Here is a 17,047-nt window from a genome sequence, read left to right as displayed (position 1 = left end):
CGCAGCTCGAGACGCCGGAAAGTACTTGTCCAGAAATTTTTTCTTCAATTGATCCCACGTGGTGATACTACCAGGCGGTAGGTAGTAGAGCCAGTCTTTTGTAGAGTCCTTCAAAGAGAAGGGGAAAGCCCTCATCTTTATTTGCTCTTCTGTAATTCCCGGAGGCTTCATACTGTTGCAAACGACGTCGAACTCTTGCAAGTGCTTGTAGGGCTCCTCACCTGGTAGACCATGGAAAGATGGCAATAGATGAATTAGACCAGATTTTAGTTCAAAGGGAGTGTCATCATTTAAATGTGGAAAAGTAATGCACAAGGGCTGCTGATTTAAATCAGGAGCAGCCAACTCCCTTAGTGTTCGTGCATTTGCCATAGTGACTTCCTCTCGGTCTGAATCACTTGAATTGTCACCAGACAAATTTGTCGGCTCAACCTCTGGATCAAGTTCCTGAGGAGCAATATCGTATTGCTCCTCCCTGAGCCGCCTGGTTTCTTTTCTCGTTCTACGCGCGGTCTTCTCTACTTCAGGGTCGAAAATTAATTCGCCTGTACGAGAAGAGCGAGGCATAAACTAGAAAAATACCAGAAAAAAATTAACTTAAAAAGAAACAAATGATTAACGCCAGTCCCCGGCAACGGCGCCAAAAATTGACAGGTGCCGAGCCTGTGCAATAATAAATACCTACTCGAGAAAAATAAATTTTCTGTGTATAGTAGTGAGTAGGGTCGAATCCACAGGGACTGGAAAAAATTCGATTCTTTTCAAGTTCGGGACACGGGGGATTTTTATCAAGATGAAATTAAAAATAAATAATTAAACAATTTGACTAAAAATAATTAACCAAAATAAATAATTAATTAATACAATTGTAAATAGCAATTAAATAAATGATAAATAAATTCTAGCCAAGGATACAACTACGCAGATACAGTCCATTCATCCGATCATTGATGCAAAGAAGGTTCACGTAATTTTATTAACAGGTTAGTTATAGTCGCCGATAAACTCTAGCAACCAGCTTTTCCATAATTTATTGATAACCAAGGTACGACCGCTGATTACCCCTAACCAGGAAATACTCCTAGGTACGACCGTAGGAACTAATTTCCTAATTGCATTAAAAACTAGAAAAGCCTAACCCAAATTAATAACACGCTACGAGGGTTATTTAAATCAGATTGCATGTCCCCCTAATATGTGAAAATACTAGTTGTCACTAATATTAACCAACTAAATAATTACGGATTCAATTGATTAATTTGACAGGAGATTAATAAGTCAAATTGCACATCGGGCCCTTGATATCCAATTAACAAAATAATCCCATGGAAATTAAAATAGAAAACATGCAAATATTAATAAATTAAGGAACACGTAAAAACTAATTAGATCTCACAGATAATTGGGACTGCGTCTTCGCGTTGATCCTTGACTAGAGGAGAAGATTAGCCACGCCTCATAAGAAAATTCCCACGCAATTTAATTGAACTCAAAGACATTTATCTCTTACTAATAATTAAAAATAAGAATTATATTCTCTGTAGTCTAATACAATCAAAATAGTCTCATGGAAGAGAAGAAGAAAAACTCCGCTGCGGAAATGTGCCGCTCTCCCACATATAAAAACAAGCCAAATCGAAACTTCACTCCACGCTTACAGAAGAAAACATTCCTTCCCTACCTAATCAACTCCACCGAAAACAAAAGCAAAGCCAACTATGGTTTGTCGGTTTCTCTTTTGACCAAGTGCACACGTTCACAAATAAGAAAGCAAGACCACAAATGTGCAAAGAAAGCAAACTTTAGACAATACAACTTATTTGCGGTCCCCACCAACTTTGATATTTTGTCTAGCCAAATTGAATTCCCAAATGCAATTCCATTCTTCTTCGTTGGTTTGCACCGGAATTGTGTAAAGCTTCACAATAATCTTCTCAAGAGGTTTCTGCTCCAATTTCTGAAATTATATCCAAATACCAAATATAAATATATTTTGACAATTAAAGCAAATTAAAGCAATATTTGGCAATGATAAAAAGGAAAATTAACAATAAAATTACTAACGATTAACACCCTATCAATTCCCCCCACACTTAAATCATGCTTGTCCTCAAGCATGGGAACACTAAACTCAACAATGGCTAACTCTCATTTCATTTACTGCCAAGCTACGCTTATCCCAAAATCAAGTTTTAGTGGTTAAGTGTCAAGACATATTTCTCCCGGTTAGCTCCTGAAATCATAGACTCGTCCAATTCATGGCTAAGTCGTCTAAGAAATCAAAATATTAAACTAGCAAAAGTTAGCAATTGGGTCAACTGAAAATCAAAATCTCAACATTGAAGAACAAGGATCGGCAGGCCAACATGATCATAAACTTACTTATTATTTTCTTTTCTCTTTTTTTTTTTTTTTTTTTAATAAATGCTCAGTCCCAAGCTATTCAAGTCTTTTGACGTGAACTCTGACATTTTTAGATGAAAGAGCCCAGTTACTCAACTCTTCACAGCTTCAGGACTAACTACTCATATATATAGTCACTTTTTGACGCGAAAGTCGACACTTGTGGTGAAGACTCCCGGTTACTGGGTGACGACACTAGCGGAGTAGGGTCATTTATTAATCACAATTAAAGCACCAGAAAACCAGATAATTAAAGATCATGGCCCACGTCATCTCCTAATATGGAGAACTAAGATCAACAATTGCCTAATCTACACAACAATTGCTAGTAAAATATTTATATTGCCTAAACAATTTAACCACAATTTGCACCAAGTCATTAAACTCATGATATTCACCAAGATAACATGCTTTTACTTGCCACTTAAACTAAATTCATAGAATAAATCATAACCAGCAATAGACGAGTGAGATGCCACATTTATTCATCAAAACACTAGTAAGAAAGGCAGCAAATTAAAGAAACACCAATCAAAACTAAACCCAAATCCCCCCCACACTTAAATCACACATTGCCCTCAATGTGATAATGAAACAGTAAAAATAAGAAGAAGGACAACGAAACTCCCCTGAAGCTGGTGCCAGCTATTAGCACCTGTAGTTGGAGGAGGCGAAGCGGAGGTCAAAAGGTCGAGATCGTGGTTTCACCATTCTTTCCAAATTGCACTCCAAACCACAATAGACAACAGTTACTAATGAATAATGGAAACAAGAAATTCAAAGCACTAACAAATGAAAAATCAATTCAATGAACAAAATGCACACTGCATTCACTCGCAAGTTATACAGATATCTCAACACTTATAACAAATGCAATCAATAAACACTCGTGGTTCCAAACTTAGCCAAATGTAATAATAATGCACCTCAAAATCACCCCAATCAATGTAGTAATTGAAATGCAAACAGACAAAAGGCTCTCATATAAGGAAATTGAAGGCAATCTACTTCAAGAAGTAAATTTAAGTGTTAAAGGCACCTCCCAATTGAACAAACAACTGTAGCAAATTACCCACAGTTAGACACAAAGTACAGCAGAATAAGTAAATCACACGACTAACCACAAGTCAATCTACTAAATAAATAAAAATCAAGCAAAGTGAAAAGAAACAAGCAAAGTAACACAGAAGTACCCAACTAAGGAGGAATAGAAATGTCAGGTAGTCCAAACACGCAAAATTTTCAAAAACGTACTGTAATAAAAATAATAAAAACATACTGCAATAATAAAATAAGAAAATGAAAAAAAATAATAGAGAGAGATTGAGGCAGGCGCGTGCATACGAAGCCAGTGGTGCGATGAAGGTGGTGGTTGTGAGAGAGAAGAGTTTGCGGCAGCTGGATCTGGTGGTGCGCGGCTTTCGGGGCTTCAGGCGGATCTTGGAGGCGGTGGCTATGACAAGGGTGAAGGAGGTGAGATGAGCTGGTGGTCACCCTTGGCGAGGAGAGCCGAGGCAGCGGCGAGAAGAGCTGGGGTGGGCGGCGGTTGCGGCAGCGGCGTCCGGCGTGGGCAGCGTCGACGAGCGGCAGGGAGGAGCGGCACGCGAGCCAGTTGCCGCGGCTGCCGTGGGTCAGCGGAGCTTCTGGCGGCGGCGAATGAAGAAGAAAAGAAAAGGGGGAAAAAGGGCAAGCAGCGGGGAAGAAAAGAAGAAAGAAAGAAGAAAAGAAGGAAAGAAAGAATACAAATTTTTTTTTTTTTGAGCATTCTGGACAAAATCCGGATTTATGGCCGGATTTATGGCCGGATTTGCTGCAGAAAAAGCTGTTTTCTGCAGTTTTTCCTCCAAATTTGGAAATATTAATACAGATACTACCCAACGAGTAAATGACCCAATGCAAAAGAAGAACAACTAGAAATAACAAGACAACTAAAAATAACAAGACTAATATTCGGGTTGCCTCCCAAACTAGCGCCTTTCTTTAGTGTCTTTGGCTAGACATAACCCGTAATTTGCTTAAACTAAGCAAATTGGGTCCTCCAAATGCACCATCTCTACCCGCTCAACTGGAACCCCTTCATAATACGGCTTAAGACGATGTCCATTCACCACAAATTTCTTCTCTGTCCTTAGACTCTGGATCTCCACTGCACCATAATCAAAGACATTAGTTACCACAAAGGGACCAATCCAACGAGAACGTAGCTTACCTGGAAATAACTTCAATTTGGAGTGATACAGTAGAACTTTTTGTCCACATTCAAACGTCTTCCTAGAGACCTGCTGGTCATGAAAAATCTTGTTTTTCTCCTTATAAATCACAGCATTCTCGTAGGCTTCATTGCGAATCTCCTCCAATTCTTGTAACTGCAGTTTCCTTTGAATTCCGCCCTCTTCGATATCCATGTTGCATTGCTTGACCGCCCAAAATGCTCTATGCTCGAACTCGACAGGGAGGTGGAATGGCTTCCCAAATACCAAACGGTAAGGGGACATGCCGATTGGCGTCTTGTACGCCGTTCTATATGCCCACAAGGCATCTTCAAGTCTTATACTCCAATCCTTCCTATCGGGTCGAACCATCTTCTCCAAAATTGACTTGATCTCTCGGTTCGATGCCTCCGCCTGACCGTTTGTCTGAGGATGGTAAGAAGTGGAGATTTTGTGCAAGACACCGTACCTCCTAAAAATTGCAGCGATCGTTTTGTTGCAGAAATGAGTACCCCGATCACTTACAATTGCTCGCGGCATCCCAAAACGAACAAAAATATTAGACTTAACGAATTCTGCAACCACTTTGGAATCATTAGTGCGGGTGGCCTTTGCTTCTACCCACTTCGAAACATAATCTACAGCAAGCAATATATAAAAAAAACCAAAGGAAGAAGGAAAAGGACCCATAAAATCAATGCCCCAAACGTCAAAAATTTCAACAAAAATCATTGGGGTTTGAGTCATTTGATCCCTACGAGAGATATTACCCACTCTTTGACACTTATCACATGACTTACAAAATGAGTAGGCATCCTTGAATAGAGTTGGCCAATAGAATCCACTCTCTAGCACCTTACGAGCTGTTCTCTTCGGTCCAAAATGACCTCCACACGCAAAAGAGTGACAATAGGCTATAATAGATTGAAATTCAACTTCACTTACACATCTACGGATGATTTGATCGGCACCCCGCTTCCAGAGGTAAGGATCATCCCAAATGTAGAACTTTGCATCGCTCCTCAACTTGTCTCTCTTTGCCTTAGGCCATCCTGTAGGAAATTTGTCAGTGACTAGAAAATTAACAATATCTGCATACCAAGGCAAAGATGAATTAATAGAAAATAAATGCTCCTCGGGGAATGCTTCTCTCAATGGGATGTCATCTTCGGTGACTTGTACTCGACTCAAGTGATCTGCTACCAGATTCTCCGCCCCTTTCTTATCTCGGATCTCCAGGTTGAACTCTTGTAGCAACAATATCCACCGTATCAATCGCGGTTTTGCCTCTTTTTTGGTCAACAGATACCGCAAAGCTGCATGATCAGAAAAAATAATAATTTTAGCACCAAGTAAATAAGACCGAAATTTTTCTAAGGAGAAAACAACTGCTAAAAGCTCCTTTTCGATGGTTGAATAGTTCAATTGAGCTCCGTTCAAGGCTCGAGATGCATAGTAAATAGCATGAGCTGCTTTTCCTACTCTTTGACCCAATACCGCACCAACTGCATAGTCACTGGCGTCGCACATGATCTCGAATGGGAGGTTCCAGTCAGGGGGTTGGATAATAGGTGAGGTGATCAATAACTCCTTTAACTTATTAAATGCCCCCTTACATGTTTCATCAAATTCGAAGGATACATCTTTTTGCAAAAGTTGGAACAAGGGTGCTCCAATTTTCGAGAAATCCTTGATGAACCTTCTATAGAAACCTGCGTGACCCAAGAAGGAACGAACTTCCCGCACACTCGCGGGGTAAGGTAAAGTAGATATAACATCTATTTTTGCCTTATCAACCTCAATACCTGTAGATGATACTACATGACCCAAAAGTATCCCGTGTTCAACCATAAAATGACATTTTTCCCAATTAAGCACGAGATTAGTTTCTATACACCTTACTAAGATCAATTTCAGATTATCTAGACAGTTTTCAAAACTTTCACCATATACACTGAAATCGTCCATGAAAACCTCAATAATTTTCTCAACATATTCTGAAAAGATACTTACCATGCATCTTTGAAAGGTAGCAGGTGCATTACACAATCCAAATGGCATCCTTCGGTATGCAAATGTTCCAAATGGGCAGGTGAAAGTAGTCTTCTCTTGGTCCTCGGGTGCGATAGCAATTTGAAAATAACCTGAAAATCCATCCAAGAAACAATAGTAAGCTCGACATGCTAATCGCTCCACCATCTGGTCAATGAAAGGGAGGGGGAAATGGTCCTTTTTCGTGACGGCATTTAGCTTTCGGTAATCGATACACTGTCGCCATCCGGTGGGCTTTCGAATTGGTACGAGCTCACCCTCTTGGTTTGATTCCACTGTCACCCCTGCCTTCTTCGGGACCACCTGTACTGGACTTACCCACGGGCTATCTGATATTGCAAATATAATTCCAACGTCCAGCAGTTTTAAAATCTCTTTCTTTACGACCTCCATCATGAGAGGATTTAATCTCCGTTGAGCTTGCCGTACAGGTTTAGCATTCTCCTCGAGTCGAATTCGGTGCATACACACCGCGGGGCTAATTCCCTTGATGTCGGCGATGGTCCATCCTATCGCCTGCTTATGTTCCCTAAGAACTCGAAGTAGTTTCTCTTCTTGAACCTTTGATAAACCCGCGGAGATGATCACTGGAAGTGTCTCCCCTTCACCTAAGTATACATACTTTAGGTGTTTCGGCAGTGGTTTTAGTTCCAAGACAGGTGCCTGCACCACAGATGGAAGTAACCTTTGATGAGGCTCGGGTATGAAAATCGGTGCAAGATCATACCTTGTCTTCGTGGTTGGTAACGTTTGCAACGATCCAATCACGCATTTAAGTTCTTCACTCAATTCTACCCTAGAGGTTGTTTCGGACTCAAAGTGCCTGGTCAGGACGACCTCTAGTTCATCCCTGCCTTCAATTTAAAAAACCTCCTGTATAGCAGGGTCAATAACATTTATCGAGAAAACAGAGCCAATATTTGAATCGGATGGATATTTCATGGTCTCAAAGATGTTAAAGTGAACAATCTCACCATCAAATTCCATAGACAAAGTACCCTTATTAACATCAATTTTGGTTCGGGCTGTGCTCAAAAAGGGTCTACCTAACAACAAAGGTGACGGATCACGGGAGTGTTCATCCTCCATGTCGAGCACATAAAAATCAGCTGGAAAAATCAATTCATTAATTTTTACCAAAACATCTTCAATCAACCCGTCAGGGTATGCATTGGTCCTGTCAGCTAATTGGATTATTATCCCAGTCTCTTTCAAAGGGCCTAAGTTCAATGAAGCATAAATGGACTTTGGCATGACATTAATCGAGGCTCCTAGGTCTAACATGGCCTTTCCAATCAAAGTATTACCTATCCTACAAGGAATAGTAAACATACCTGGATCTCCGCATTTTGGTGGAAGTTTCCTTTGTAGAATTGCTGAAACATTCTCCCCAACTATAACTCGTTCATCCCCCTTCAACCGCTTGCGGTTGGCACACAAGTCCCTCAAAAATTTTGCGTACCTGGGTACTTGTTTAATCGCATCCAGCAGGGGTATGTTGATCTCCACCTTGCGAAAGATCTCCAAGACCTCTTTTTCCTTGTCTTGCTTCTTTGGTTTCTCTAACCTGCTAGGAAAGGGAGGTGAATTAGTTTTAGTTGTAGGAATTGGGTTCGAGAGTACCTTTGCATTTTTGTTGTCTGTGCCCTCCTCTTCCAATTCTTTCTCAATCCGTTCCTCGTCCTTGTCTTTAGAAATCACCGGTTCGGGTCCTTGAACTTCCTTACCACTCCTTAAGGTCATTGCGCTTACATTCTTTGGATTTGCCTCAGGTTGAGATGGCAACTTTCCTTGAACTTGGGACTCCAACCGGTTGATTGTTATAGCCATTTGATTCATTTGATTTTGCAATGATTGCACCTGTCCCAGTTGATTCCTCATGCTTTGCAAGTCTGAATCCGTCTTTTGTTGATTAGCAAGTAATTGCTTCATCATCTCTTCCATGGACGGACTTGAGTTTGAAAGGGGTGGTGGTGGTGGTGGGCGAGGATGGTACTGCTGTTGGTGTCCTTGCTGTCTATTTGGCACAAAGTTAGACTGCCTATTTCCTCCATAACTAAGGTTGGGGTGATCCCTCCAACCAGGATTGTAGGTGTTTGAGTACGGGTCGTACTGCTTTCTTGGCGCGGGCGCGTGGCCAGCCATGTTCACCTGTTCTGCAGTTTCTTCTTGAACCAATGGACACATTTCCGTAGGATGACCCACGACAGTGCATACCCCGCACACTTTGGCTTGCGATGTATTCCCCACAGCTAGTTGTCGCACAAAAGATGTCAATTCGGAGAGTTGCTGTTGAATAGAGGATGTTTCCACCTCATTCACCCTACGCGTCGGGATATCTTCTCTTGAACCAAACTGCTGTGAGTTCTCAGCCATCCCTTCAATCAACTCCCAGGCTCCTCGAGGAGTTTTGTTCACCAACGCTCCTCCACTTGCAGCATCGATTATGCTTCTGTCCCTGAAAAGTAATCCCTCATAGAAATATTGGATGAGCAGTTGCTCACTTATCTGATGTTGAGGGCATTTGGTGCACAGTTTTTTAAACCTCTCCCAGTACTCATAGAGTGACTCGCCTGGGTGTTGTTTGATGCCACATATCTCCTTCCTTAGGCTTGCAGCTCGAGATGCCGGAAAGTACTTGTCCAAGAATTTTTTCTTCAATTGGTCCCACGTGGTGATACTACCAGGCGGTAGGTAGTAGAGCCAGTCTTTCGCGGAGTCCTTCAAAGAGAAGGGGAAGGCCCTCATCTTTATTTGCTCTTCAGTAATTCCCGGAGGTTTCATACTGTTGCAAACGACGTCAAACTCTTGCAAGTGCTTGTAGGGCTCCTCACCTGGTAGACCATGAAAAGATGGCAAGAGATGAATTAGACCAGATTTTAGTTCAAAGGGAGTGTCATCATTTAAATTGGGAAAAGTAATGCACAAGGGCTGCTGATTTAAATCAGGAGCAGCCAACTCCCTTAGTGTTCGTGCATTTGCCATAGTGACTTCCTCTTGGTCTGAATCACTTGAATTGTCACCAGACAAATTTGTCGGCTCAACCTCTGGATCAAGTTCCTGAGGTGCAATATCGTATTACTCCTCCCTGAGCCGCCTGGTTTCTTTCCTCGTTCTACCCGCGGTCTTCTCTACTTCAGGGTCGAAAATTAATTCGCCTGTCCGAGAAGAGCGAGGCATAAATTAGAAAAATACCAGAAAAAAAAATGAACTTAAAAAGAAACAAATGATTAACGCCAGTCCCCGGCAACGGCGCCAAAAATTGACAGGTGTCGAGCCTGTGCAATAATAAATACCTACTCGAGAAAAAATAAATTTTCTGTGTATAGTAGTGAGTAGGGTCGAATCCACAGGGACTGGGAAAAATTTGATTCCTTTCAAGTTCGGGACACGGGGGATTTTTATCAGAAATAAACTAAAAATAATTAAACAATTTAACTAAAAATAATTAAATAATTTAACCAAAAATAAATAATTAATTAATACAATTGTAAATAACAATTAAATAAATGATAAATAAATTCTAGCCAAGGATACAACTACGCAGACACAGTCCATTCATCTGATAATTGATGCAAAGAAGGTTCACTTAATTTAATTAATAGGCTAGTTATAGTCACCGATAAACTCTAATGACCAGCTTTTCCTTAATTTATTGATAACCAAGGTACGACCGTTGATTACCCATAACCAGGAAATACTCCTAGGTACGACCGTAGGAATTAATTTCCTAATTGCATTAAAAACTAGAAAAACCTAACCCAAATTAATAACACGCTACGAGGGTTATTTAAATCAGATTGCATGTCCTCCTAGTATGTGAAAATACTAGTTGTCACTAATATTAACCAACTAAACAATTACGGATTTAATTGATTAATTTGACAAGAGATTAATAAGTCAAATTGCACATCGGGCCCTTGATATCCAATTAACAAAATAATCCCATGGAAATTAAAATAGAAAACATGCAAATATTAATAAATTAAGGAACACGTAAAATTAATTAGATCTCACAGATATTTGGGACTGCGTCTTCGCGTTGATCCTTGACTAGAGGAGAAAATTAGCCACGCCTCATAAGAAAATTCCCACGCAATTTAAATGGAATCAAATACATAAATAACTAACTAAGAATTTAGGAAGAAACTTGAGTCTCCGTAGACTCTTTGAACCAAAGTTGCACACTACAAACAAGGAAAGGAAGAACTCCTCTGAAAACCTGATACTACCTCTCTTCCTCTCCGTAGAGAGAAAACTAATCTAATGTCTTCTGCCAGCCCTCCTCTAGTGCCTTTTCCTCCTTTTATCTTTAGCACTAGTTTCCTAAGAGAACTAGTGACGTAGGAATCAAATTGGATTCATCATCAAAGTCCATCTTGACTAATGAGTATATCTCCCACAATAAGAACACATTTTCTAAATCAATGTTACGTGGTCCCCGCAGAATTCTCTCCTTTTGATTTCTTATTGCTAGTGGACTTGCCAGGACTTAATAATAGGAAGGCAACTCTTCATCAGCAATTCCGTTGGTTTGCACAATTTGGGCTGATTGTGGAAAGCTTTTAGAAACTTTCACGTGTGGAGAAATCTTCTCAAGAAGGTCCCCTTTTAGCACTTTTCTGCTCCACTTTCTGAAATTATATCCAAATACCAAATATAAATATATATTGACAATTAAAACAATATTTGGCATGGATAAAGAGGAAAATTAATGATAAAATTACTAACAATTAATACCCTATCAGATTTCCTAATAAATTTCCAGACCATTGTAGCTAACAAGGAAGATGATATCTTTCTTTCGGATTACCTTTTCGGTAAATGCTTGTAACGTGGAAGAACACTGCAAAACAAATGCTACCCGGTCGATCCTCAAAGAGCTAGTCAAGCCCCCATAACCATTTGTTTCAAATTTTATGTCACCATCAATGGTGGTTGCTTCAATTTACTCTTAGTCTTGCCCATGGTTCATTCGTTCTGAATTTTCTCAGTTGCGAATTAGTAATTGTAATTGCGTCAGCAATTAGATATTTTAATCAAATTACTTGGGCGTATTTATTTGGTTTGGTGAATTTTGGCAGTTTGGCACCTCTAGATCCGCCAAACCTATATAGATACTTTGAAAGCCTGGAGGCACAAGAGAAATCTACTTACTAGCATATAAATGGAGTCCTGCTAAATGGAGTCCTGCTTGACCATGTTAGGACCGGGCCAGGAAATAGACAAACTAAAGTTAGGACAAAGTAGGCGGTATAACCGACCATATAATAGATAGGCGGTAGATACCAGCCATATAATAATTAGGCGGTAAAACCGACCATATAAAGACGGATAACAAAGCAAATAAAAGACACAGAAGATTTACGTGGTTCGGTCAAATTGACCTACGTCCACGGGCGAGGGAGGAGCAATATTTCTACTATGAAGAAGAAATACAAAAGACCGTAGGAAAGTGGTTCCTAGGCCAATAGGCACTTACAAAAGAGTTTAGAAAATATTCCTAAACTCAAATCAAGAGAGCCTAAAATATTTGACTAAATGGGCTAGATGACTCAAGAAGCTAATAGCCCATATAACTCTCTTGAGTGGTGCGAGCTTATTCCTTCAATAGGCTTCCTTATTTATAGGAATCCAAAGAAGACTTTCCTCAAGCCTTTGTCGATGTGGGATGCAAAATTTTGCCACCAATTCAACCGTGGTGGGCGTTGAAAAGTCAACAAATCTCCACCTTGGCATAATTTTGGATTCCACCCAAAAACTGCTCCACCTTCTTCACATAAGCCCCAATGGGCTTAAATCACCAATAACGAACACCAATCAAGTCCAAGCACTGCTTGAACTTGTAAACTGGAAGAGGTTTCGTAAACATGTCAGCTGGATTGTCCTTGGTATTGATTTTCTGAATAAGGACCTTTCCTTCAGCAATGATATCCCGAATGAAATGATACTTCACATCAATATGTTTCGTCCTCTCATGATACATCTGATCTTTAGTCAAGTGTATGGCACTTTGACTATCACAGTGAATATCAGTAACACCTTGATATAGACTTAGCTCGCTAAATAAATTCTTCAACCACAAGGCTTCTTTGATTGCCTCGGTCACAGCCATATATTCTGCTTCAGTAGTAGACAAGGCTACGACAGGTTGTAAAGTAGCTTTCCAACTAACAGCACAACCGCCAATGCAAAATACATAGCCTGAAAGTGATCTTCTCCTGTCAAGATCCCCAGCGTAGTCTGAGTCTACAAAACCAACCAAAGTGTTATTATTTCTTCCAAACTCCAAACATGCATTTGAAGTACCTCGCAAGTATCTGAGAATCCACTTCACAGCTTGCCAATGTACTTTACCAGGGCAAGACATATATTTGCTAACAACACTGACTGCTTGTGCAATATCTGGACGAGTACAAACCATTGCATACATAACACTGCCGACTGCACTGGAATAAGGAACCCGTGCCATATAATCTTCCTCTTCATCTGATTTTGGTGATTGAGCAGCAGATAGCCGAAAATGGCTAGCAAGAGGAGTAGATACTGGTTTAGCATCTTTCATGCCAAAACGCTCCAAAACTTTCTCAAGATAATTTTTCTGGGTCAAGAACAACTTCCCTACTCCTCGATCTCTTTTGATATCCATGCCAAGAATTTTCTTAGCTGCTCCCAAATCTTTCATTTCAAATTCACTATTTAACTGCAGTTTCAAAGTGTGAATTTCTGACAAATTCTTGGCAGCAATGAGCATGTCATCAACATAAAGCAGTAAATAAATGAAAGAACCATCATTTAACTTCCGGAAGTAAACACAACTATCATACATGCTCCTCAAATAACCATGACCCAACATAAAGGAATCAAACCTTTTATACCATTGTCTTGGAGACTGCTTCAATCCATATAAGGATTTCTTCAATAAGCAAACATGGTCTTCCTTACCTTCAATTTCAAAACCCTGGGGTTGTCTCATATAAATTTGTTCTTCAAGTTCGCCATGTAAGAAAGCTGTCTTAACATCAAGCTGCTCTAACTCCAAATCATACATGGCAACTAAAGCAAGTAAAACACGAATAGAGCTATGTTTAACAACAGGTGAAAACACGTCATTAAAATCAACACCTTGTACCTGACTATAGCCCTTTGCAACTAATCGTGCTTTATACCTTGCATTTTCAACCCCTGGAATACCTTCCTTCTTCTTGAAGACCCATTTGCAACCAACAATTTTCTTAGCTGACGACGGCTTTACAAGAACCCAAGTTTCATTACGATGAAGAGATTCAATTTCTTCATTCATCGCAATCAACCACTTTGCAGAATCATCACAAGAAACTGCTTCTGAATAGGTGGAAGGCTCACCAACTGCATCAGTTTCTTCTGCAATAGACAAAGCATATGCAACTAAATTTGCATATCTTTGTGGTGGTCGAATGTCTCTCCTTTGTCTATCTCTGGCTATGGAATATTCCTCTTCTTCTGAACTATCTTCAACAGTAGATTCAAGTGTATCTACTGGCATTTGTTGAATAGAAGATTTGGTCTGAGAAGGACCAGAACTGCCAATATCAAGCTCCACCTGCTTCTGTGTACTATCAGTAGTACAAGGACTAGAACACTCCTTCTTAGAAGATAACATAGACAATTCATCAAAAGTAACATCTCTACTGATCACAAATTTTGGAGATTTGGGATCAGGACACCATAATCTGTATCCTTTCACCCCAGAAGCATACCCAAGAAAAATGCACTTTTTAACCCTAGGCTCCAATTTTCCATCATTCACGTGCATGTATGCTGGACACCCAAAAACTTTTAAATTGGAGTAATCAGCAGGAGTACCTGACCAAACTTCCTCAGGAGTTTTGAAATCAAGAGATGCAGAAGGAGAACGGTTGACAATATAACAGGCCATATTGATCGCCTCTGCCCAAAAGTCGTTTGTCAACCCTGCATTGGAGATCATACATCTTGCTCTCTCCAAAAGAGTTCTGTTCATACGTTCGGCCACACCATTTTGTTGAGGCGTCATCCTGACGGTGTGATGCCGAACAATTCCTTCATTCTTGCAGAATTCATTAAATTCACCTCCACAAAATTCCATGCCATTATCTGTCCTGAGCCGCTTAATGTGTTTTCCTGTTTGCTTCTCAATCAAAACTTTCCATTGCTTGAAAGTTAGGAAAACATCATTTTTATGCTTAAGAAAATATACCCAAACTTTCCTTGAATAATCATCAATGAAAGTCAACATGTACCTGGCACCACCTTTAGAAGGAGCACGAGAAGGCCCCCAGAGGTCTGAATGAATGTAGTCCAAAGTTCCTTTTGTCCTGTGAACTGCCGGCAACTGGAAGCTAACTCTCTTCTGCTTTCCAAAAATGCAATGTTCACAGAGTCCCATCTTTCCAATACTTTGACTACCAAGAAGACCTCGTTTGCATAAAATAGATAAGCCCTTCTCGCTCATGTGCCCCAATCTCATGTGCCATAATTTGGTAAAATCAGAATCAGACAAAGTTGATGTAGAAACAGCAGCAGCACCTGTAACAGTAGATCCCTGCAAAATATATAAAGTACCAGATCTGTGTGCCTTCATAACAAAGGGCTCCTCGACTGATTTTGAGAACTCCATCTCCACCTGAATACCTGCACCCAATAGACTCAAGAGTGCCTAAAGAGATGAGATTTTTCTTCAAATCTGGAACATGTCTAACATCTGTGAGCGTCCTCACAATACCATCGTACATTTTAATCCGGATTGTGCCTTTGCCAACAACTTTACAAACAGCGTTGTTGCCCATTAAGACAACTCCACCTTCAGTTGATTCATATGTTGAAAACCAGTCCATATTGGGACACATATGATATGAACAACCCGAATCTAAAATCCACTCATTGTTAGACCTAAAAATATTTTTCGTTGCACAGAAAATGGTTCCATCATTCTCATCAGCTGCTATACTAGCTTCAGCAGATTCAGTATTTTTCTCAACAAATTTCCCTTTTTGCTTTTCTTTATTTTTTAATTTAAAGCAATCAGAGATAACATGGCCCTTCTTTTTACAATAATTGCACACTACATTTTTATGTCTGGACTTGGATCTACTTCTATTTTCTGTGTTTCTCTTTTCAAATCTACCCCGAACAAACAAGCCATCGGCTTGACTCCCACTAGTTTCCCCAGTAATGTCCCTATCTATCTGCTCTTTAGATTTTAATGCAGATTTAATTTCCCGATACGAAATTGTTTCCTTTCCATAAATCATAGTATCGCGAAAATACTTAAAAGACTGGGGAAGGGAACACAAAAGTAATAGGGCTTGATCTTCATCATCAATTTTCGAATCTATATTCCCCAAATCCATAATAATGGAATCAAATTTATCAAGATGGGAGAGTATAGATGTACCTTCAGACATCCGAAGCATGTACAAACTCTGCTTCAAATATAGCCGATTCTCGACTGTCTTCTTCATATACAAGGCTTTCAATTTATCCCACATAGCCTTGGCCGAAGTCTCCGTTGCTACCTCACGCAATACCTCATCGGAGAGATTTAAGATTATGCTGGATCTGGCCTTCTTATCCATATCGGCGAAATCCGCATCCTTTACATCTTCTGGTTTGTTCTCGATTCCGTGAATCGCTAGATCAACTCCGTCTTGAACAAGAATGGCCTCCATCTTGAGCTGCCACATTCCGAAGTTGACATTCCTGTCGAATTTCTCGACAACCGTCTTTGTTATCGTCATTGTTGCCACAAAATCTGTAACGTGAAGTTTGTCTCAAAAAACTGGCCAAACAAATATGCAAGTCTCGTGAGCGGGCCCCACAGGGTGAGCGGACCCCACGAGATAAGCGGGCCCCACGAGGGATGAATGGACCCCACAAGATGAGCGGGCCCCACAGATAAACGGACCCCACAGGATGAGTGGGCCCCACAGGATGGACGGACCCCACCAGATGAACCTGTCTTGCAAAATATAATAACCAGCTCTGATACCAGTTTGTTAGGACCGGGCCAGGAAATAGACAAACTAAAGTTAGGACAAAGCAGGCGGTATAACCGACCATATAATAGATAGGCGGTAGATACCAGCCATATAATAATTAGGCGGTAAAACCGACCATATAAAGACGGATAACAAAGCAAATAAAAGACACAGAAGATTTACGTGGTTCGGTCAAATTGACCTACGTCCACGGGCGAGGGAGGAGCAATATTTCTACTATGAAGAAGAAATACAAAAGACCGTAGGAAAGTGGTTCCTAGGCCAATAGGCACTTACAAAAGAGTTTAGAAAATATTCCTAAACTCAAATCAAGAGAGCCTAAAATATTTGACTAAATGGGGTAGATGACTCAAGAAGCTAATA

At 40.3% G+C, this 17,047-nt stretch overlaps 1 non-coding gene across 1 annotated transcript; it reads left to right on the top strand.

The window, feature by feature from the left end:
• Nucleotides 1–9,171: 9,171 nt before the first annotated feature.
• On the top strand, nt 9,172–9,278 carry LOC113688724 (small nucleolar RNA R71). The gene has a single exon (XR_003448086.1). It is a non-coding gene; the product is annotated as a small nucleolar RNA R71 (small nucleolar RNA).
• The last annotated feature ends 7,769 nt before the right edge of the window (nt 9,279–17,047 follow it).

This window comes from Coffea arabica, chromosome 5e (genome assembly GCF_036785885.1).
Source record: "Coffea arabica cultivar ET-39 chromosome 5e, Coffea Arabica ET-39 HiFi, whole genome shotgun sequence".
In the NCBI taxonomy this organism is placed as follows: domain Eukaryota; kingdom Viridiplantae; phylum Streptophyta; class Magnoliopsida; order Gentianales; family Rubiaceae; genus Coffea; species Coffea arabica.
Note: the sequence above shows the minus strand (reverse complement) of the source record. Positions and strands in the feature narration are given on the sequence as shown.